Source organism: Hydra vulgaris, chromosome 12 (genome assembly GCF_038396675.1).
Source record: "Hydra vulgaris chromosome 12, alternate assembly HydraT2T_AEP".
NCBI lineage: Eukaryota > Metazoa > Cnidaria > Hydrozoa > Anthoathecata > Hydridae > Hydra > Hydra vulgaris.
In genome coordinates this window covers 9,052,907-9,060,000 of record NC_088931.1, presented here as the reverse complement: position 1 = coordinate 9,060,000, position 7,094 = coordinate 9,052,907, and the positions used below count along the sequence as shown (strand labels likewise).

The following is a 7,094-nucleotide window of genomic DNA, read 5'->3' as shown; positions in this document are numbered from 1 at the left end:
TTTAGGAGTTTTACCGTTATCACATAATCTAGATGAAGAAAATATATTATAGAAGACTTCAGAAACTTAATGAAGATTATAATATTAATGTTGATTAAGGTAGGTGACTATTAATGAACAGGGGGCATGTGTGCATTTGGTTTTTTTAAATATTATGTATAACTTATATTTATATTTATTACCTATATTTGAGTGTATATTAGTCTAATTTATCTTAAAACAGGATATTTGCACTTTAACAAGCAACAAAACCCAAATGAGATGGTTTCGAATCAACCTTTAAAGATTTCTATATTTATAAGCAAAAATCAATTAAGAGAGGATTTACATCCTGGTACAAATGCTAATGAAAATACTTGTGAATACTCGGGCTTCTGGGTCTTTCCAAAGTAATAACTTATTTGCATTTAATTTAAAAGTTTATAATATTTAAAAAGTACAATAGTATATTTGATGAATTATGTTTCTTAATGGGTTTCATAAATTCTTAAAGGGCGTCTCTTATTTAGGTTGAAGTTGGTGGCTCTAAAAAACAATTTAAAAAGAAGAATGAAGGGTCGATTCCATTTAAATGTACAGACACAAACAGTGATTAATAAGGAAAAAATCAATTTTACTCTTCCATCGAATCATTACTCTGGTTTTTTCAAACAGCATTTTTTATAGTGCATTTATTTAGGTACAATACAAAACAATAGACTAAGATAATCATTTATTTTGTTATTTATTATAAAACTTGTTTTTTTTTAAACAGATTAAGGCGAATCATCAAAAACTATTACCAATACAGATTGACCAAAAAATCAGACAAACGAAACTTCTCCCATGGATGATGCCATGTTTTAGCGTAAAATGATTGTGTCACACCATTACATAAAAAGAAATTTGGGCTACTGCAATAGTTTTTAGATAAAGATTTGAATGAAATTAAATTTGAACAGGTTACCTCAATTGAGAAATTAGTAAAGTTCGAGACTCGATTTTTAAGAAAAATTAAAAAGAACATTTGATGCTACTGGAATTGTTTGTAAAAATGCGAAAGCGAATTGTTATACGATTTTAGATTTTATAATGACGGAAGAGGCGATCAATCGAAATTAAATATTATGTATGGTAACCATGTGCCAAGCGTCTTTTATTAGCTTATTTTTAATGATTTGGTTTTTTATTTCTTTGTTTATTTTTTCTTTGTAGTATTATTGTAAAATAATTTACCTTAAAAAACAAAAATAAAACAACAGAATTGTCGTAAATATAATGTAGTATATATAAAAAAAGGTTTAAACGGTTTAAAGCTATAAACGTGTCTAAACCTACGTATTTTTGGTTTATCATTAAACCGTGCTGAACAGCTGTTAGTTCAGGCATAAATTTGGAAAACTTATGCCTGAACTAACTTATGGCATTAAATAAAGTTTCCGTTTGGAAACTTTATTAAATGCCATAAGTCCGTTTTAGACTATAGAAAACACGAATTTAAAACCTTATAAAACACGAGTTTAAAACCTCAAAAACACGTATTTAAAACATAAAAAAACTCGTGTTTGAAACCATAGAAAACACGTGTAAAACTCCAGTTAAACTTCCCGTGAAATCCACGTGTTTTTGGTTTACGCCTGGATCGTAACAAACACGTGTTTATACGGGTTTTAAATCCGAGATTAAAACCAGATGTGCCGTCTGGGTATAGTATATATTATGTTGTGTCTTTGATGTTTGTGAAGAAAATAATCTGCTTAAACTTTTTATTAAACAATATTCATTAGCAACACCATTTGAGATTAATAGTAAATCTATTAAATGTCTATGATTATTATTTTTCGACACACGTAAAATATGAACTGATGAATTTTCATATCCAAATACATTGACACTGATACCTGTATTGTTTTTCTCAAATTGTGTAATTTGGTTTAATGATACTGGAAACTCTATTTTTTCTCAATTTGTATTTTCAGCTCGATTATTTAGCTCCTTATCTACTCTTTCAGGATGATTATCTGTTGGATTTAATGCTCTTGCAATACACCACTTAAAACACTCATTATCTTCATTTTTCATATTAATTATTGCCTTTTTAGTTGCTGAATTTTTATTATCTGGAATGTATAATTTAGCTTTAACAGGATCATACTCAATAATATTTATATTCATCTTTTTAATAGAAACAACCTCCAATCTGACCCTAACTGTTGAAATGATGATAAATTTTCTAGAATTCTCAGCTTTGATATTTCATATAATTCATTCAAATCTGTTGATTCTAATACAACTTGATTCTTTGCTGCAAATGCAGCAGTTGTCTTTTATTAAATAGTGTTATTAAAATACCAAATGAAAATAGAAAACCTTTGATTTTTTATTTTCATTTAGTATTTAACACTATTTTTTACAAGATTTATAAATGATAAAGCATCATAATCTTTTTCACATGTAGCTGTAAATTGTTTTGTAACATTCTTAATAGATGATCGTTTTATAAATTCTATTTTTTTTTTAAATCCAAATTTATTGTACAACTTTGCTACTTTAAATTTTAATGCTTCAATCTTTTCATTAGCTGTTTTATTAATTGTATCAGGAACAAACGTAATCCAATCTGCAATAGAATTATATATATTACTTGATTCTTTTTGAGATATTGCTGTATTAGTTGCAATAAAAGGTGTAGGAGTTGAAATTCTTAATGATGCTATATCCGGAATCGGTTCGTCTAATATAATTTGCAATGATCTTATGAGATCACTTTTTCACATTCTATAATTATATTATTCTTTATTATAGAATGTGGAAAACTTTAGATATTTAATTCTGAAAAAAAAACAAATGAAAAAATAACAGCCGCAGAGATGATATAAAAATTTATATATATTTTAATAGATATATATCAAGAAAATAAAAAACTATATGTAAAGAAAATAAAAAATATTAAAATTGATTTAAGAAAAATAAAAAAAATATAAAAAAATTTTGTCATATAAAAAGTGGAAAACAAAAATCTCAAATAATTGAGACAAATCGCTAGAGAGCGAAAAGTTATATTATTATAGAATTATATTTATATAATAATATTTCCACATTCTATAATAATATAACTCTCTAGCGATTTGTCTCAATTCTTTGAGATTTTTGTTTTCCATTTTTTATATGACAAAATTTTTTTTTTAATATTTTTATTTTTCTTAAATCAATTTTAATATTTTTTATTTTCTTTACATATAGTTTTTTATTTTCTTGATATATATTTATTAAACATATATAAATTTTGATATCATCTCTGCGGCTGTTATTTTTTCATTTGTTTTTTTTTCAGAATTAAATATCAGTTTTAACACCATTACCAATCTTTCTATCACGTAATTCAAAATATCTCCATCCATGCTTAGTTCCACGCATGGCACTATATAATGATGGGTGTATTGTTATTTCTCCTGTTTCCTTGTCAGTTAATTTATTAGACACTGGTTTATTTCTATAAATCTTTATATTCATAAGGAGGTATATTGCTTTGTGTGATCAAATCATTCATTCCATAAAATTTTTCACTAAACACAAATGCATCTCTATAAGCTTTTGAAAATTGATGATTTGGTAATGATGAATTATAATCAACAGCAAGATATCTTTCCTAATTAAGCGTAATGTACATATTTTTCAAGTCACAATGATCGAATATTAAAGGATTAAGTTCTTGATCTCCATCTTTATTTGTTTAAAATCCAACAATAATGTATCTTGGTTTTTCAGGAGATGTCTTTACGCTCAGTCTCCAAGAAAATGTAGTAGATTGTGGAACAGATATAGTATCACACTGCCGCGCACAAAAAGTTTCTGGAATTGTCACTTTTGATTCAATAGTTTTATAAAGATTAATCTTTTCTATATCTGATGGAGTCACATGCGGTATAAACAATGACATTTTTAATCAAGATTAACTTTTCCTGCAGCTGCAGCAGCAAGCCTAAAAATTGCATCATCATCACTTTTTCCTACAAGAGTTAGTGTATATTTAAATCCATAAATAACTTTTTTGTAATCATTACAGAATCCAATAATGTGTCTTAAAGCTATGGTGAATGAAATGTTCCCTTTGTAGTTGGTTTCTGAATTATGTATGCTTGTCTTACTGCAAACCCTGGGTTATCAACAAGTACTGCTGTTGTTGTAAAATCTTTATACTACAATTGATTTAATCCTTTTGCTGATTGAAAATCGCTTGGGTATTTAAGCAATCCTAACATTGTAGTTGCCTTTCCTGGATTATAAACCTCTTCTACTTGTTGGTTTGATAGTTGATATGATATTTAACTAAAAAAAGTGCATAATATCATTATTTGTAAGTGACACTGCATCTGCATTAGCATAAGCTATTCCATCAGCTTTAAGAAGTGTTCCTTCAAACAAGAAAAAAACCTTAGATGGAAGTATGAACAAATCTTGTTACTCAACGTTGATTCTTATTTCTCCAGAACTATTTAGATTTGTACGAGCCACTGGCTCGTATTCATGGAACTTAAATCTTTCAATTCTTTCATCAACAGTTGGGATTTCGGTAAAATTTAATACTTCAGACATTTTGCTTTTTTATATACAATATAAAAAATTTTTTTTTTGTTAGACATTTCTAAAAAACTAATAATTGTAAAAAAATTACGCAAATCTATGACCGCGTCCTTTTTTAACTAGATCTTCTATTCTTATAGCATTTTCATTTAAAAATTTTTTTATTAATTTTACTGATTTTATTGAAGACCCCATCACTAGTTTACTTATATTTGTTGTTACCTCATCTCCATTATTTATCAAATTTGAAACTATTTCTTTACTTTTTTTATTAATAGCAGTATTTGGTTGTGAAACTAATTTTGAAGATACTTTTTCAATTAATTATTTTCCTTTTTCAACTGCAACATCTCTAGCAGCTTCTATTGCTGTTGAAAGTTCTTTTCCTGCTGATTTAGCAGCAGTTAATGCAGTTTTTTCTAATTCGCTAGCAGCCAACCTATTCAATATAGCTGATGATACTCTTGTTGCTTTTGACAGTGCTGCTCGTTTAGACAAATTTTTTATATTGTCGAATATACCACTTTCTCCAACAACATGTTTCTTCATATATCTCTTATAATGAACAATTAGCATTTTTTATGTGCTGTATTTTTTTTTTTATATGCATTGAGATATATGTAATTATAAATTATTTTGTATCGATTTATACTGTACACTATTTATAACACCTTGCCGTAATAATTAATCACCAATTGCAACAGCTTCATTTCCAGTAATACCTGCTTTCCATGCAGCTATACGTAATTCAAGCATTTCAATTAGTGCATTAGGGTCGCTAGGAAGAATTATAACTTGTAATCCTGTTCCTTTTTATTCCCGCTTCTCATTTTTTTAAAAACTCTCCAAATTGGAGCTATTATTTCTCTGTATTTTCCACTCCTAGATGACCTTGGTTTGTATGGGTTTTCAGTAGTAATTGCATCTGTTTGTATTAATATATTTTTATAATTTTTAAGATCATCTTCAGTATATAAGTTCTTATCAGGATTAAACTTTGTTATAACTCCCAAAGACCAGGAGTACCATAATATGTTTTACTACCAATAGTTATATCATCATGATAAATGAATATTGTTTTTCTTCCAATGTATGACTTGTCATCATTAGAATGTATTCCAAATGTAGTATCTGTAGACTTTTTACTATTTGTATACATTCTTAGAAAATCTATTGCAATTTTTTCGAGACTCAAGACCTTAGTTTCTTTATAAGAAGGCACTAGTTCTTTATATGCATGCTCAGCCATTATTTCAGGATAAGCATTTGAAAAAGTGAGTGCAAATTTATTAGCTTGATCGTGCAATTTGTTTTCTTTTATTCCAGCTTGACTATCAATTAATGGCTTGTACAATTTTGTCAAGTCTAACTATAAATTAGCTTTACCCATCTTTTCATATAAATTGTTCTGCTGTATTATTTTTTTACTATCTATGAATTTTTTAACAATTTGATCTCTTTTTTCAGGATCTTCAATTTTTAGAAATGACATTTTAATTACTATAAAACAAACACAACATAACGATTTATGCTATGTTTTATGTTTTACGTTTTTTTATTTTACGTTTTATTTTAATAAATTATTTTGTGTTTTTACGTTTACATTTTTACTAAATCTACTTTGGAGTATATTACCTGCCTCATCTCTTCCTTGTTTAATTAATGATTCCTTAGTTTTTTGTATCAATTTCAGTTTTTATTTTTGTTCTAATTTGTTCAAGCATTACTTGAAATTTTTCAAGTTCACCAAGCATTAACTTATATTCATTGTCATTTATATGTCCATCTACTAAAGATTTAGAAATATAATCACTTATTGTATTTAGTTTTGAATCAGCAAGTACCTTAATCTTTTCATGCTTTTCTGCTTTTAAATTTAATTTTTATTAACTTGTTCATCTATTATTGATAACACACCTGCTCCGTATGCTATACCCTCACATGCAATAACAACTGGTGCTGCAATTATTGTTGTCAAAAAATCAATTCCAATAGTTCCTAGTGCCATAATGCTTGCTAGTAATACATTATCAACTGCTGAAATTATTTTTTTAGCTCTACTTTTTACTTAACATAGTTCTCTTTTCTCTCTCACGCTCTATTTCTTTTTGAATCTCATTAATTTTTCGTAGATGATATACACGAGCTTGGTTTTCAACATGTGTCTGATTTTCATCAGGTGCACCTGGAAGAGTTGGGTATATTTTATTATAATTATATTCCATTTTTAATAAGGGAAAATAAATATTTTTAAAAACTATTTAAAATAAATTAATAAAACAAACTTTCTCCTTTTTTAATTAATACATCAGAAACAGAATTATTAAAAACATTTACTACAATATCAGCAACAGACTCTGATATTACAGAATCTTGCAAACTTAAAATTTTTAATTTAAGTTCTTGTTTAAGTGAAATTAACGCAACACCTTCATTAATTGCTACACCAAACTTTGAAACAATATTTTAGTGTGATAGAGATATTATTGTAATGTCATGTTGTGCAAATATCTCATATCTATTCTCATTTA

General features: G+C 27.0%; 1 long non-coding RNA gene across 3 annotated transcripts in view; it reads left to right on the top strand.

Moving 5' to 3' along the window:
- The window catches only part of LOC136087858 (uncharacterized), a 2,183-nt gene extending 953 nt beyond the window's left edge, over positions 1–1,230 (top strand). The window contains exons 2-4 of one of the 3 annotated variants that reach the window (XR_010642126.1): positions 6–389; positions 510–679; positions 755–1,230. This is a non-coding gene — a long non-coding RNA (uncharacterized LOC136087858). Of the gene's footprint in view, positions 1–5; positions 390–509 lie in introns of all 3 variants that reach the window. The other 2 variants (XR_010642127.1, XR_010642125.1) reach the window with 2 other exon arrangements.
- The last annotated feature ends 5,864 nt before the right edge of the window (positions 1,231–7,094 follow it).